Raw genomic sequence first — 18,247 nt, 5'->3', positions numbered from 1 at the left:
AAACCAAGTAACTGAGAATAAACAGAATAAGCCTAATAACATGTTTCCAATTTATATCACTCTATATTAGTTACAAAGGTAATTTCTCTGACTTTTTAGGAATCATTATGAAAGCATATTAAGAAGCATTTTGCAATGGAAGACATATATAAAAAAATCAAACAGGTCCTTTTCAGATTAACCAAAACATTTTTCAATGCATCTATGAATATCAACACTAAACTCATTTTTAAAAATTAGTATAACCAAGCCTTTTTTGTGCCACTACTCACTGGTATGGAGTACTTCTCTTTTTTCTTAATAAAAAACCCACCATTATTTGGCATTTATAAGGCACTAAGATGTTCTGGGTATGCTACAAAGATGGTTAAAAACAAGAAGACCCCTAGCTGATGGCTTACCATTTAATAGACACAAAAGGGAAAGAATAAGGAGAGAAGAGAAAGGCAGGTAAACTCAAGCAGAACAATTTTGCTGGGGTGGAGGTGGGGCTGACCAGGCTCCAAACCAGGGGTCAATCACCCCCTGTGCACACATCCACTATTGGGAATCAGTAGAGGAAATGAAAGTTGCAGCACCTCTGGAATCAATTTTAAAAAATCTGTGATACATTTGATGATAAGCTGTGCACAATGCAGAGCATTTCCATGGGAAAATGATGGGATGAGGTGGAAATTCACTAATATCAAAACACAGCCAGTTATTATTATTTAAGAATTAGACCAGGTGTCAGGACTGGTCGTTGTCCTCTTCAGATCACCACACAAACGCTTCTTGTTCTTTTATAACATTTTATTGCATATTAACAAACCATCTTATAAACGGTTCTTATCTTTAACTATTATTCCTCAGAGTCACTTATTTCAGATACCTTCTGAGCTCTGCTTCTCCGTGACCAGCCACTCTCAAAATGGTGAACGCGCCGTTCCTTTCGCTTTCCCGCTCTTTTTTCTAACCTCCTCACTAGAGCTGGCTTGTATCTCCCCTCCTCCGAATCTGAACTAGAACTTAACCCTTGCCTTTCCTGTGAACATCCTGTCCTTCCCTGTTGTTCCTGTTGCTCTCTTCTATTAGATTCATTGCTCTCCTCCCCCCCTTGGGGAAAGCTTTCTCCCTCTGGGAAACTGGAAACTTCTAACTCTAACTCTTCCCTGACACCAGGGTAGCCAATGGGATACCCATCAGCTGTTTCAGGCTATGGCTCCCTGTAGATCCAGGCATCATGCCCAATGGCCAGGAAGGATAGGAGTTGTAGTCCACAACATCTGGAAGACAACATGTTAGCACTCCTGACCCACGTTTGTATTCCCATGTTACAATTGAAGGAATTATATTTTGCAAAAATGACATACCCATGATACACTATATACTAAACACATGAGCTGCCATTAAAAAGATCTCTGACATTTAAATAGTTTCCTCTAATAATGAACTTGGGTGGCTGAATGTCCATTGCTTTCAAAGTGAAATGAGTTCAGCCCAAAGGTTGTAGTTTCTATATATTCAGGGATACCCTGGCAGATGGAGGACATTTGTCTAAAAGATGAAATATAAATATTTTAATAAATAAATCATAAATAAAATATAACTTTGTAAATTAAAAGTAACAAAAAAAGTCCCCCCTACATAAGGACATTATGAATGTTGTTGTAGCAGTTGTGGGGAGAAGGAGAGGACAGGGGAGCTGGGATAAGGCAGAGTGAAGACGTTGGCCTGCTGAAAGCCCTAAAAGCTTTATTTTGGAGAGGAGGATTAGGGTTGAGGGAGAATGCTCCAAAAAGACTGAACAGCACAGCATAGCTTCTGTTAATGGCAGCCTGGAATCTGAGCAAGATCACTCATTTTAGAAGCTAAGAATACACTGCAACACTTGGTTGCAAGTCCCACTTGTCTAATGTGATGGACCTTGGGACTTTTCATAACAAATCAGTGATAATTTGTTACCAAATTAACCACATTACAATCAGTTGGATTTCTTAAGCCGATTTGACATAAAAATGTTATGCCATTCAATAGGTATCTAAAAGCTAGACCCATGTGTGATTTCAAAAGCAGGCTGCTAAGAGCTCTTATTCTACTGTACACAAAGAGAAGTTTGCTGTCTGTAAAAACTGATATGAAAGGTATGAGTGTTTCAAACCATGTCATTTTCAGGTGCTCTTGTCCAGGTCTAATCAGCTGAGCTTTATGTCTGATGAGTAACTCTTGATTTTAAAGCACCAGAAAATATTGCAGATTTTCAAGGGCCCTTCATTGCAAGCAAAAAGCTATGAATAATACTAAGAAATATGTAGTCTAGTCAAAACTACTTAGAAATGCAGAACTCAGGATTTCTACTGAATGTTATCTACTAAAAATAGTTGATTTCATCATAACTAGCCATGTAATAATTCAGAGAGCATTTTCTCATTTTAAAGTTGCCAGTGATCACCCAACATTAAATGAAGAGGAATATATCTTGTTATAGCTGGCATCATAGAAAGGAAATTAACTCCAAATATATATAATACTAGCTAATGAGGTCAAGCTCAGTGTTGGACACTCCTGGTATTCCAGCAGCTTCCAAGGATGTTGCTTTGTCACATTGGACATTAGGATGGGTGATGTCAGGTTTTCAACATTGTGATGTATCACCAGCTAAACATCATGATCTGGCGATACACCTTGAGGTTGAAACAACAAACTGCATTGGCTCCAGCCCCTTGAGGTGAAACTGCCACCGTTCTCACCAAAGGAGCTGAGGAGGTTCACCCCAGCACCTCACGGGGCCAGAGACGATGTGGTTGGTTCCCAGCACTGGGCACTGGGGATGGAGGGAGTCCCTCTGTCTCCAGCACTCAGCCCTCTTCCTTGTGCTGCTCAGATGAGGAGAGTGAAGGTTGAGGAAGATACAGGGTTTAAGAAGCCTTATCGCAATGACCACGCTTTCCTGATGGGACTTCAAAGAGAGGTCCCCTCATCCCGGTCCTCTCAATCTGCTTCAGCAGCTCCTGCATTAGAGTTATTGTCCTCCATGGAATCCCATGACTCCACCCAACCACATGGCCCTCTCATCTCACAAGGCAACAGAAGTGCTCCTGCTGTCTCCTTGCCTTCTCCTCTTGTTCTCCCTCCCTCCCTCCTTCCCTCCCTTTCTCTCCAGCCCTGAGCTCAGCCCACCTTGTACGGTGAGTCATTGGGATGGCACCAAAGGTGCAGGACTAGAAAAGTAAAGTTAAGAGCAGTTTCCTGATTCATTTAAAAACTATGTGGAGAGAACAGAGGGGCAGGAGAGGAAAGGTGTGCCCACCAAAGGTGAGTGTTCCCCAGATAGCAGAGAGGGAAAAGTGCCTCGTATATTTGTTTGGTTTTTCTCTCTCACACACTGTTGTATGAAGGAGAGGCATGCGAAATGGGCTGCTTCTGGGTTGGGCTGGGGCTGTGCCGCTCATGTGTGTTTCTCTACCAGATAGTCATTTTCTCGTGACTTCAGCCCAATCCAACACACTCCACTTTCTGTGTTCTCAGGTTTTCCCCATCCCCTGTCCCTTCCTTCTAGTTCTCTGGGCTGGAGTTCCATCATATTACCAGTTTTGAGGTAGGTGTTTTCTGTTCTGTCAGGAACAGAGCTGAAGCCTTTTGGGCGATTGTACATATGTAATTAGCATGCCAAAAGTGCATGCTCATGAAAGTAGAAAGTGCTTTTATTTATAGCACTTCTCTTAACATTTCAGACTGCTGTAAGTGTCCAAAACTGGTGTGAAGCTGCTCGTAGTAGCGTGCACACACATACACACACACATGTATTTGTGAATATTATGACATGGTTTGGGCTGCTATTGCAGGGGCTGAGCCCCATTTTTGTTTGTAGTGTCCAATCAAGAACTGCTATTAATAATGTGATATTAACAATGTGTCACTTGTGTGAATTGCATATGAGTTCATGATTTTTGAAAAAAATAAATAAAAAGCTGGAAAGGAGAGTGAGGATCCTTTTTCATTGGCTGTAGCCATTCATGAGGGATGCTAGGTCTTCCTGTCAATTATTTGAATTCAGTTCAACCAATTATGGCTGATCTGAGAGAAAGGCTTTGGGGAAGCCTGTATCCACTCATGTCTGCCTTCACAGCTGCACTGTGCCCTGCCCAAAGGTAAGATGGTAGAGCACATGCATGACCCTGCTATAGAATTATTGGTCGCTGTATTCGAGGCCAGCGATAAATTTGCTCGCAAACAAATTGGACCTGTCTAGGGGCTTTGCCTGCCTTATAGCAACTGTCACAATTTTATGGCTGAAAAACACACTGGATTGGATCCTTAGTCGAAACTGGAACATATTTTCAGGTTACCTTGGTAAATAGGTCCAGGGGGAAAGGTTCTGGCCAAGGGCCAGACAGGGGCTAACAGGCCATAGAATTCCCCAAATGGCACCCTGGTGAGTTTGCCCTTTTTGATTTTCATCATGGGGGGATCCTTTAACCCAGGATCAACCCTGGTAGAATGATCAACCAACAGTTGGGCTGGTTGATTCAGGATGCATACCCAATGCCTGAGGCAAACCAACTGACATCCATAATGAATAAAGTTGTGGCCATTTCTATCCAAACATGCTGACCTGTCTTATTGCTGCTTCAGTAAAGAGACAATGGAGTGTGCCTCTGAGACTGAAGTCAAAGTGCTGCATTAGCAGCACCGAATTGACCGCCCTGGGTTGCAGACCTGTGCAGTGTATATGAAGTTTCTGGAATGCCCAGATGACAAGACTCTATTGGTCTTGCTGATGTGGTCCAAAAAAGACAGAGCAATACGTTTGGCCAGCTAGGCTGCAGGAGTTGCTGGAAGGAGGTGTACAAGGCACTATCCAATTGTCTTAGGGACTCCACTCCAGATTTATATAGGGTTTACTCCTTAGCCTTTTCCCCTAAGGCAGCAGAGGTTTAGCATCAATTTTCCTTCTCCTAGATGGGCTCTCTATCTTCCTAGGTTGCCTCTCACTTCTCTCTACAGCACATGCAGAAACTACCTTCTTGACCATTAGACTTATTATTAGCTGCTCAATCTGCCAGAGCCTGTATTTGCATACACAGAAAGTCCCTAACTCACCAAGGTACCCACTGGCTACCCTCACTTTGTTTCGTCAGCCAGTCAAAGCCGTTCCTGGGGTGTGGCCGCTATCACATGCTGGCAGCTTCAAGGAGCCACAGGTGATAGTTGAGTGCAAGGTAGGGACTAAAGGTTGACAAACTACTGCAGAAGGATCACGACATAGATACTACCCCTCCTCAACACACAATACATCCCCATACCTGCACCACATCTGCAAGAACTGAATTGTTTAGTGCGGCAGCATCAACACTTTGGAACTCCCTGCCTACTGATGTCAGGTAGGTGCCTTCACAGAATTCCTTTTGGTGCTATTTAGATAAGCCTACCTTACTTTCACATTAGATGTCCTCCCACAAGCAGCTCATCCACACAATATGCTTTGCAATGAGTCAGGAACAGAAGCAGAACCCTAGTCTAATCATAACAAGCTATCACCTTTAATCTTCCGTCCTCCCACAATCCACTAAATGACCTAATTTTAAATTACTGCTCTTTGGAACCAACAGTATTTAGGAAGTAGAATTATTTGTCTCTTTCCCCAGTACTGTGTGATGGTCACTTATTTTGAAATAAAATCCTGAAAGGTTTGCCACAAACAAACAAAAACAGTATTGCTGGTTAATTTCCAAGGACTCTGTGTTCAGTATTTGGAATATATATATAAAACAATTTCAAAAATTGGAGAGTTAATTTCTCTGAACACTCATACATGTAAGGATCTAAATATTTAGGGCACTGAATTTAAACGTGTAAAATAAATATTTTTATAGCTGCAATATGCCAGATTTACGGTTTACATAAAACTTTACTCCTGATCCTAGCAGCACTCCTTTTGGTACCATAAAATTAAGGATTACACAATATACTGTACATGAATCGTTAGAATGAAAATGTAATGCATGCCTATAATTCTTGCATTTCTTAACTATGTAGTGCATGGCAAAGTATTTCCTCTTTTAAACATAGATCACTGAAGCCAGATTTGATTCTTGAACATTAGTGTGTGCATTCTGCAAAACCCGAGCCCTTGCATTCTTGTGACAGGAAATGTTATATGGTTGGTGCAACATGCTGTGTATAGAACTGTAGAATTATAAAGTACGCAAAGGGTCATCTAGTCCTGCAATGCAGGAATCACAGCTAAATAATCTCGGTCAGGTGGCCATCTGTTTAAAAACCTCCAGTGAAGGAGAATCCACCACCTTCTGAGGTAGTCTGTTCCACTGTTGAATGGCTCTTAGCACCAGAAAGTTCATAGCAGAACAAGACATTTGTCAAATGTTCCACGATGCTTTGTATCTCCTCCAAAGGTCTTTGGGCCTTAACACAAAATGCAATGCCCTCCATACTTAAGACCCTGCACCCTTCCCCCACACAGTTGCCAAGGTGCTAAGCTGCTCTTAGCACGTAAAATGGTAGTACAAGAACAAATTATTAGTGTCTGGAACACAATTTGTGACTGAGTCGCAAGGCTAAATGCAGAATCCAGTATAGGAAACACTAGATTTCAAGCTGACCTGGAGAACCGCAGAGCCTCAGGGCTCATTCCACCAAGAATGGCACAAGTGCAACTGAAGGCTTAAGCAGCCTGGAAGCGAAACAGTCTGCTCATCTACTTGGACCGTATCCTGCCCAAACCTTCCTGGATTCTCTTGAAGAAAAGGCTGTCCAAGAGCAATGCTCTTAGTTATGCAATTCTTTAGTGGCATACAATGCCTGTAGGAGCTTAGAATCATAGAGTTAGAAGGGACCCTGAGAATCATCTAGTCCAACCCCTTGCAATGTAGGAATACGTAGTTGTTCCATACAGAGATTGAACCTGCAACCTTGGCGTTATCAGCACAACACACTAACCAACTTATTTAATTTCAAAACAGCTTCCGTACTGGTTTAGGGACTGAAATAGCCTTGTGCAAGGTGAGAGAAACAGTGACCTGTTGTTTCTACAACACCTCTCAGTAACTTTTAATAGTGTTGTGACCACCCCAATCGCCAAGCGTTATGAGATTCCAAGGGTTCCAGGTGCTTACACAGGGTTCAATTTCCTCAGAATGACGCCAACGGAGATTGTGCTGTCTATGGATATATGACTTATTTACATGTATATACAATCTGATCCTACAATGGAGGGTCTCACAGCACTAACACCTCAAGAGGGTCTTGCTTCTCCCATAGTCACAGCTTTTGATTCAAACAGGGATCAGGCATGGCTCTGCCTCTCCCATCTGCCCAGCCTGCAGCCTGCAGCTCTAGCTCACATAACTCAACTCTTTGTCTCTCTAACTAACAGACAGTTGAGGGAGGAAAAGCCCACTCATTTGTCCTCTGGCACTGAGCCACTTTCTTTGTTACTCTAACGACCCATACTTAGACAGCAACTACCTCACCAGAAAGCGAGCCTGGCTATTCCAGGAATTGAATCTGTGTTACATCCAGGAATTAGAGGCAGCTCAGGCATACAGCCTGCCCACCCCTCAAAGTCACAATACCATGGTTTCCTTCTATGTTGCCTCCTGGGGTTCCAGAAAATAGTACCAGATGACCACTATTCTACACCAGGACATTTGTGCAATTGGATTCCTCAGGGTTACATTTTGGAAACTTGTATCAGAGCAGCCACAATGACTAACATGAACTGCTATAGATTGGCACTGTGCTTTGTGTGTGTGTGAACCTGTTCCCTCATGCCAATCCCTCAAAGCAGCCTAACCTTACTATCCCCAGAAAGGGAAACACATTTCTTCTCTCTGTGCCTGCAAATGTGCAGTTTTCATCAGGCAAGTGACATGGGAGGAAAGGTTAAGCTGTATGGTCCTGAGCATCTGGACAGTACATTTTTCTACCTGTTTTGTGGGCAAATTGTCAAATAGTAGCAATGTCCAGCAAACAGGTGGAAAGAAAAGTCTTTGTAGGCCACTACCAATGTGATGTGGGTGGCGCTGTGGGTTAAACCACAAAGACTAGGGCTTGCCGATCAGAAGGTCGACGGTTCGAATCCCCGCAACAGGTTGAACTCCCATTGCTCGGTCCCTGCTCCTGCCAACCTAGCAGTTCGAAAGCAGGATGTGCAAGTAGATAAATAGGTACCGCTCCAGCGGGAAGGTAAACGGTGTTTCTGTGCGCTGCTCTGGTTTGCCATAAGCAGCTTAGTCATGCTGGCCACATGACCCGGAAGCTGTACGCCGGCTCCCTCGGCCAATGATGAGTGCCGCAACCCCAGAGTCGGCCACGACTGGACCTAACGGTCAGGGGTCCCTTTACCCTTTACCAATGGACCTTATATTTTCTGCCCTCCTTTCTGAATAGTTTTAATAATAAGGATGCCCAGTAAAACCTTGCATATTTTCTTAATATGCAAACTATACTCCTGCAATCTATATACAGTGGTACCTCGGGTTAAGAACTTAATTTGTTCTGGAGGTCCGTTCTTAACCTGAAACTGTTCTTAACCTGAGGTACCACTTTAGCTAATGGGGCCTCCTACTGCCGCCGCACCGTTGCTGCACAATTTCTGTTCTCATCCTGAAGCAAAGTTCTTAACCCGAGGTACTATTTCTGGGTTGGCGGAGTCTGTAACCTGAAGCGTCTGTAACCTGAAGCGTCTGTAACCCGAGGTACCACTGTAACAGTATACAGTTTTGTGTTGTAATTATTTTGTATATTTGTTCTGCAGCTGCATTTACAACACAAGGGAGAGAGATTTAATTGACCTTGGTTTAGTTTGCCCTTTATAACTTGTATGTGTTTAGTGAAAACAGTAGTTTCCTTTTGTCCTTATCACTGACTACCTTGGGAGAATAGTTTCTAACAATTACAAAGCTTACAGATGAGGACAACAAACTGCTTCCCCATGGTGGCAGAAGCATCCATCTTTTTGATGTGAAACATCTAAAACAAGTTTCTCAAAACTAATTTTCTACTGTGTGTTTTCCAAGGCTCCAGTAATTCTTAACAAAGGTTTTGTTGCTGATACCCAAAGGAATGAAAAATGTAAATGTTGGAACACTTTTTTTTTAATGTCATCTTTTGGGATACCTCTATGTGACTACTGCCTTTGACACACACAGGGAGTGAGACCTAATTGCATTTAGGGTTCTCTCTAGCAGCTACACTCAGAATCAAAAATTCTCATGAGGACTATTGTTCTAAATAATCTACTTATTAAGCTTTTATTCAGATTCTACACCATCTTTTTTTTTAAAAAAATGATACTAATCTCAATGGGACATTGATGGATTTTGCAGTTTTCAGGAAGGATAGGGTACACTATGACCTGCAATCTCTAAACTATTCTTTAAGAGGAGGGCATTTTGTAAGCAAAGCCTTAAGGATGAACAATTTAATCTCCTACCCATCAGGTTTCACATTTATTTTATGTAATATGCCTCATCAATGAACCTTCACAAATTCATGCTTATGTTATATTCCTGCTCATCAACACATTGCAGGTCTTCCCCCCCCCCCCAATGGGTAGTCTCTGCCATCTTGGCATCTTTCCAATCATCTCTGAAATGCTCATTTCCCCCTCACTCTTCCAACAGCCTTTAATTCCATTGCTGCCACACTCAACTTCATAGTACATGAACCGCTCCATGGCATTTTCTTATAAAAAACCAACATACTGTAATAACAACACTGGCTGTGCAGATGCACTGATGGAGCCAATTTAAAGGTCCCACATGTGTTTCAGAACAGCCCCAACTTCACCACTACCTATCTTAGCTCCATCCAGGTAAGCTGCAGTGATGTTGTTGTCAGGAGGTAAATGCAACTCTGCTGCACCATACAAACTGCTACTATAGAATGTGTGTTCCCAGGGATTACAGTCATCATAGCTGCTAGCACGGCAGTGTAATCAAAGGGTAAAAGAAAAGTAATCTGTTGTTTATTAAATATTGAGACTGTACTTTTAGAATCTAAAAGTAACCTATATTAGTTATCTTCAGAATTATATGTGCTTACTTTTTCTCTACAATATTATTTCTGGAAACCAGTTATCAAACTCCTTCCAATCCCCAAAGCAGACAAAGCAGGATTTGAGAAACTCCTCATTGGGCTTAGATCAGGAAAAGTCAGGTTCAAACCCCAACACTGGCAAAAGACAACAACCATCGACCTTGAGCCTTAAATACTTTACACAGCTATTATAGCCGTGGAGGAAACCATGCCATTGTTCTTGCACACACAAAAACGAATTGAATGAATCAGAATTTTTGAAATATAGAGCAAATTCATCTGTATTATAAAGGTATTGGAATATAAAATTCTGGCACAGTTTGGTACAAACCCTTTTTGTTTTACTCTGCTTCATTAAGTATGTGTCTCTCCCCACATCAAATTCAATAACTAAAACTAAAAATGATCTCATACTAATTCTACTCTAAATGAAATCTATCTCCACATACAGACAGAGGCTATGAAGAAATGAAAACAACTTTTGAAGGTAACAAGACAGAAACAAAAACTCAAAGACAATAGAATATGAGCTGTTATGCCCCCCTCTGCTGCAGAAAGCCTGCTTCTTCATCTGATCTGATTATACAGTAAAAGAAAGGATTTGTCGTTTCTCTCTCACACACACCTATCATCTTTAAGTGATAGAATTACCTATTCTGTTGTGTTTTACACTATTATGTCCATTTTTACATTTTCTTTCTGATGAGTTGTTTGATCTTTTCTTGTCCTTGAAGCCGGAGAAGTAGTTATTGACTGTTCTTCTTGCCTGAACTGCATTCACCAAGCCAATTAAACTAAAAACAGCCTAGCTTTTCATATTTATATGATGCATTGTTAAAACGACTTGCAAATACCATCTTTCTGAAACACAGAATCTGGAATTATCTGTTCCTTTATATGCTAACCATAGAACCCCCACTTTTTTAAATTACAAATTTCTGTGTTTTAAGGCTCATTGTAGAACAGTCAATTTAATTATGATACACCCTACTGTAATGTGTTGCTCAGGCATTAAGTTGCGCATTTGTTAGCTCATTATAACTCATTTGACACTTGTAAAAAAAACACCCTTATTTGTTCTCTTCCCAGGTTCCAATTCAGAGGTGTACATATTACAACATTACAAGGGAAGACTCGTGATCTATGTTTGCATCACTTCAGAACTGGAGCACTGACATTATTTTTAGCCTCATGGACATCCACACTTCCCAAAATTGTTGGTGCTTATTATCCACATTAATATTTTATGCCATATATTTTGAAGTGTATTGCTGGCAAGGCTCTATAGCACGAAGCAATTTGTCACACACAACAGTAAAATGTAACAGTATAAAAAAATGGAGGGAAATAAAAAAGATTTGAACATTTTTGTGATTGCACATGTAGCTCCTAGGCATAAGCAAACACATTATATATTTTTGCATTTATATCTCTATATATCTATCAGCATGCACAGTATTACTTAATGCATCACAGGAACTGATACCCATATAAAAAGGGACTCAAACATTTATCTTTGTATTAACCTCAGTGTAAAGTACAGTGTTATCTCAGTTCTTGAATGTCACTGTTGATAAACGTTTCGTAACCCGAACGCCAAAAACCCAGAGTAAAGCGGAAGTAAATGCTTCTGTTTTCGAACGTGCCTCGGAAGTCAAACTGCTTCCACTGCGTATTTTTCAATTTTCTCAATTGAATTTGTAGAGAGCCCTTTGCGCCTTGATTTTTGGACGTTTCAGAACTCAAACAGTCTTCCGGAATGAATTATGTTTGAGAACCAAGGTACCACTGTATACTTATTAGTGGCAGCAATGTGAGGATATAGGACACACTTTCTGTGTATCTCCAAAACATATCCCTCTGCTATGAGAACACAAACATCTTAGTGGCATATACTATTCTAGATGAGTAGTTACATAAAATACATAGGAATAGTATCTCATACATTGTTTTCAAAGGTGATATTTTCTCTTTTCAATTAGTAAGAAAGTACATTTAGTTTTAAAATGTCTCCCTTCCATTTTCTGTACTTCATTATCAACAATCAGAAGTCAGGATGGGGGAGAAATTTGATTAAGGACACTTTTAAAGAAAAACCTGCCAAATTCGTACTTTCCAAAACAAGGTATGAATTGAAGCACAGCTATCCTTTGAAATTTGCACTTCTCTGAATTCTCCAATGCATTTTTTTCAGCCAGGTAATGTGCATAAAAGTGTATTTTATTAGTATCAAGCGTGCATAGTAATACATATATTAGTGAATATAACATACAAAAATGCATTACAGTGGTGGAAACTGTTTTGCAAAAATGTATATATTAGGCAAAAAAAAAACAAAAACCAAATCCAGTTTGTGTTTATTAGGAGAAATTCACACTAAAATGCTAACAGATTTTCATGAGGATTAAAAATAATAATCACAAATTGCTGCAGAAATGTGGAAAACTGAGACACTGAAAAAAACTAAAATTGACAGATATATCCATCCTTGGTCAGAAGTCACAGACTCCAGAATTAAAAGAGTTCCTGGTATCACTTGAGTTATAAAACACAGGCATTAAACAATTCCAGATATGATACAGAGAAGCATACATAAAGCATCTGTGCATGCACTATTTTTTTAGGTATTTTAATTGAATTTTAGCCATAAAACCGAAATAACAAAATAGGAATTCATGAGACAAACACATAAAAACCAAACCAGACCAAAGCAGGCATGGGATGTTACAGCCACAAGGGAAAATGATAAAGCCAGTTTTCCAAATATTTGCAGTAAGATACAATCGGGTAAGTGGATAGTACCATCGAAAGAAGTGGGAACTGTGGCACACATGCAGGCACTACTTATGGATACTTTGTGGACATTTCCTGGCAGCATGTACATTATGTACATGCAAAGGGGCATCAAATGAGTTACATGATGGTGACTGGTGCCTTGCATGCATGGTAAATATGGAGGTGGCACTGCGAATACACTGAATTGTTGGTTGGCCACGGTTTTATTGGAAACTGTTGCACGTTGTACGATCTTTATTTCCTGCGGTTATCAATGTGCTTCTGACTGCTATACGAACAGGTGATATGCTATGCTGGTCTAAGCTCTGCAAGCAGCAGTCTTCTTAACTTAACCACAGCAATATCCTAATAATACAGACACAAATTCTGTCATGTTTTGATTGGATAATAAGTGTATATGAGGTGGCATCCATACTACTACTAGGGTATGTCTTACATACATTCTGACCATTTCCTATTCTCATCTTACCATTCGAGAAAACACTGTTGCAAATAATAGTCAGAAGAGAGCTTTTCCTGAAAACATTTTGCCAAGAGCAAGACATGATCTTATGCCTACCAAGATCAATATCTTAATTGTCAGGTTAATAGGGAGGATTAAAATTGGTGATGCATAAAACAGAGATAGCAATAGGCTGCATTGGAGCTTTGTTTTGGTCTCCTTTTTCTGGAAGAAAAATATACCCAAACACAGGGGATGAATTAACATTCTAGTGAAAAATTGGATACATATAGCTTCAACCATGAGCTTCTTAGCAATAACAGAGATACATGATCACTAATAGGATCACAGCACATATTGGTGACTTTTATCTATATGTTGAGTAAAGCGTGAGATAAGCAAATTAACCCAAAAGAGTAATTTTAGAATGTATGTTTCTGTCCTATGCAGAAATGAAATAGCTCCAGCATCCTGGCTCCCACTCTCAGACTGATTTCATGGAGGCTTTATTCCAAAAGTCACTACACGGTTTAAACACAGACCAGGCCACAGGTTACAAGCCTCAGCAATTCAGAAACAGGACTCGAATGCATATGACTAGGCTAAAGCGAATACACCCCAGGCTTCCCTTTTGAAGAGTGGGGCAGGCACAGTCATTTGCACAGTTTTCACCTCAAGCAATATGACTGGGCAAGTAAGTGGGCACTCCTGTGAGTGGGCTGGGTCTCTTTATGCCAATGTATCTGATAGAGATGGGGCCTGAGTCAGCCAAGTCAACACACTGTTAAGACTCTAGCTTATGTGCTTCCCCAGCTGCCGGAACAACCTCTTGCTCCAGGGAAAGAGCTGGGAATGACTCTGTTGGATCTCCCTCCTCCACTGGGGTGTCAGGTTGTGGGAGGGCAGGGATATCATCTGAGGACCCACTCGGCTCCTCCTCATCTACAGTCTCAGTAGTCTCATTCCTATCCTTCTCCCCTTCTGGCCAATCTTGCAAAGATGTCTCCACACGCAGGCTGGCCAAAATAAAAAAGTCAACTCACCACAGAAAACAGAGAAGGCTATCTAACCAAAGCTTTTCAATAATTCTTGGCAGTAGCAAACCTTTCAAGAACACTATTAAGTGGCCAAGGTATCAGTGAGGACTTCAGAATCCTTATTACTGTAGCATTATAATTTGATTGAGTAAGGACAGCTAAAATTGACAAATTGTTCAGTGTCTTCAGTGGCCTCCTATTATTAACCTTAGAATGAAGCCACCAGTATACACATAGGCGCCTCAGATCAAGGAAGCCAGCCAGTGACTGACCTGGCACCGGAGCAGGCTAGTATTTGAGTGCATTAACCTTGTGCAACCTTCACAATCATATAGCACTCAGAAATATAAAGCAGCATGCCCAAGGAAGACAGGCCTGTTAAAATGAACACTGCATTTTCCATCTGAAATGATGGAAGCTATCCATTTTCTATGAATAGGTCCAGCTCTGTCCCTGTGGAACTTACAGATGGAGCATTTAGAGCAAGAGGTATCAGTAGGCACTGAAGTGGAAATCATCTGCCAAACATTATTCTGCTTTCTCCTTTGTGAGTGGAGGAATAAAACCAGAGTTAGCAATTTCTTGATCAGATTGTTATAGCTTTAATTGAAAAGATAATGTCAGTGAAAAGAGAGCATTCTGGCAGACCCAGCATAAATGTTGAGGCATTCACAGAAAATTGGAGAATCTGTTCCCCAGTCAAAAGATTCAGGTCTATTCATACGTCAACTGCTATATACAATTTTGTTTTAAAAGATAGAAGAGAAAAACAAAATAAATGAAAGTGACCCACAGGAGTAAGTGAAAGCCAGCAATTACTAGTCCCTTGCTGAGAGATTGCAAGTTGAGCGAAACATAAAATGAAGTTGTGATTTCCAGGGACTTGGGGTCAAGCTATCAAATATCCACAGGCTCTCTTCTGCTATCTCTGTTAGGAAAGGAAGACATTTTGTAACTTAGTACCCAGCCCTTGTGTACAAGAGATCAGTCACAAGAGACCCAATGCCAGCTCAAGAGGATGATGTTTTGCATTTTGCCAAAACATTACCTTTGACAAAGAACCAGCACACTGAATTGGCAAGTACATCATACCGTAACCCTATAGAACTAGAGAGACTGCACATGTCCCAGTTAAATGTAAGGGGCTTCTCTAGAGACTGGGCTGGGGAATAATTACCCAGCCTAACTTTGCAAACTAGCTGGCTATCATAAGTGGTTTGCTTTGGATGCAATTACTGATACAAAGGTGAGATGTTTAGGGCTTGATAACTCTTCTCAGGGGCATACCTAGGAGTTGGCAAAACCAGTTCTCTCCAAGGGCACAGACGGGGGGGGGCAGGGGCATAAAAATTGCCTTGACTTTGGAAAGAGTTCGTTGTATGGGGCGAGAGGCACACGAGGCAGATTGCCTGGAAGAGAATCGCCTCAGAAGAAATTGAGATTGGGGGTGGGTGGTGTGACGCGGTGGCTGGTATTGCTGCTGCCTTCTTCACACCCACTACTGATGGAAGTTTTTTTAATTCTCCCAACTTTTGTGTGCGCACACAGCCCTCAAAATTCCCCCTTCCTGGGGGACATGACTAGGTCCTGCCTTCCTCCCTCCTTCCTGGGTGAGAGAACAGCCTAGGGAGTGGCTTTTCCTCTCCATGTGGTAAAGTGATCCCCCCCCCCCCAGGAGGGCTGCCTATACAGCTCCTTACCAAGGGAGCAAGGGATCCTAGGTGCACCTCTGCCTCTTCTCATGAGCATTATTCAGGTCATGTATTAGTTTGGAAAAGTTCAGAATTTGGTTGAGCTGCTGCTTAATAAACTTGTGGCATAGATAAAATCCAGATATTGCACTGCATGGAAAGCTCTGGGATTTTGGCTCCTGCAGTACCCTACATTCCCGGGAAAAAATGTTCCTGAGGGTTGGAAGTCAGTGGACTCCTTCTATCACTGGAGAGCACCTTTGGATCCAAACATAGTTTCCTGTCTTTCTTCTGGGGAAACTTGAATCATTTCAAAAGTAATTAAGGAAGCTTTTAATGTTTGATGTTTTATCATCTTTTTAATATTCTGTTGGAAGCTGCCCAGAGTGGCTGGGGGAACCCAACCAGATGGGTGGGGTAAATAGTAATAATAATAATAATAATAATAATAATAATAGTAGTAGTAGTAGTAGTAGTAGTTTGGGGGTGACAGAAGTATGCAAACAACCTGTAACATCACCTCACTCATTATCACTAATTGGTTTGTCATAATCACAATAGTAAACTCTTTATAATTTCGCCATTAGTGACAATTCTAGTAGGGGAAAGTTCATTATGAAAAAGGTTCAGGTAGATTTATTTTTAAACCAAATACCAACAACCTTTTCAGAAATCATAAACCTCAACTACAAATCATATATAGTGTTCCTAATTTTTATCTTTTATAAGTAGTTCAATGAAAATACGGAACTGAATGGCGCTTTGCTACTGATTATGTTGCAATTTTAAAGATGACTACATATCTTAAAAGCTATTACCACAAAATGGAAATGAAAAATAGGAATTCTGTTACATTATTTCAAATGTTAAACATGAACAAACAAAACAAATAAACCCATCCTTTATTATAGACTGTAATATCAATGATTTCTGCAAACATTTCATAAAATTCTCATCCGTATTTCATCTCCTTGAAGTATTAACACCTGAAGTGATTTGTGACAGGTCTATGTACTTGAACTGTTATTCTAATGTTAGCCTGCTTTCCTGTGAACCTTGATTTCAGCTTCAAGCTATCGCTCTATAGTGTTTTGTCAATCACAGTTTATCAAATGCATTCTGCTGAGGCAGCTGCCAAGACAAGGCTTGGCACTGACAAGCCATCTTTGCTCCTGTTTATTCCATCCTTAAGTCACCAACTCTCATTTTATCTCTCAGAATAAGAAATGTTCTGGCTAGTCAGACGGGATGTGGAAAGTTACTCTTTAAGCAGGCAAGACAAGCCACTCGGCTGGCAGGACTTTTGATCAAGGGAAGTTGGAGTACCAATAAATTCACAGCAGTCCATTCATGTTTGCTTTTTCCTTATCGTTGAGTGCTATTCTGAAAATACTACTGGCATGCAGTGAATAGAAGTGATTGAGTAAGAAGATACAGTACAGCCTGTCAACTTATCCTGAAATAGCCTACAGTGGATGGAATAAAAGCTGTTCCAGCCCATGGCTATAGAGTTCTGTTGCGGAGAAACACTTGAGGGCACATTTCAGCTGGCAGTTAAGCATACCTGATATTTAAAGCAGTTCTGGTAAACCAGGCAGACCCTGTAAGAATGTGTACATATGCCTTGTGGGAACAAACCTGAGTCACCTCCTATCCCTGAACTCCAAAATCCCCAGTTTCTCTCTCGCAGCAATCCATTATGCTGTGTTATGTTTTGTTTATATACCACTTTTTTTAGCCCAAAGTCTATCAAAGCAGTGAACATATTAATAGAAAAGAAATATGCAATTAGGATACAATTAATCAATCAAACCAGCACAAAACAGAAGAATAATTTAATAATTATAATTATACCCTGCCCATCTGGCTGGGTTTCCCCAGCCACTCCGGGCAGCTCCCAACAGAATAGTAAAAACATGATAAAACATCAAACATTAAAAACTGCCACCAATGCCCACTAATTACACCAGGTATGTTTTTGTGAGCAGCATATATGTTCTCACCACATGCAGCTCTCACATACATGCTCTCACCACATGCAGCTCCACAGCATCCCACCTCTCATGTGGAAGCCATATTACTTCACATCCTCTCCACGTCTGGCTGTTTCAATCAACCATGGGATTTGCTCTTGATCTTGTCACACTTGGAGCCATCGCATGAGGGTTAGCCTGTCAGTGGCAACCCACCATCAGTGGTGCCTCCAAATAAAAAGGCTTCCCCTTTGGAAACCAGCTACC

General features: G+C 40.9%; 1 protein-coding gene across 20 annotated transcripts in view; it reads right to left on the bottom strand.

The window, feature by feature from the left end:
• TENM2 (teneurin transmembrane protein 2) overlaps positions 1-18,247 on the bottom strand; it is a 712,099-nt gene that overhangs the window by 375,704 nt on the left and 318,148 nt on the right. The window lies entirely within an intron of this gene.

The sequence above is a fragment of the Podarcis gaigeae genome (assembly GCF_964106915.1).
Source record: "Podarcis gaigeae genome assembly, chromosome: 2".
Lineage (NCBI taxonomy): Eukaryota > Metazoa > Chordata > Lepidosauria > Squamata > Lacertidae > Podarcis > Podarcis gaigeae.
The sequence above is the reverse complement of the archived record's forward strand: the minus strand, read 5'-3'. Positions and strand labels throughout refer to the sequence as shown.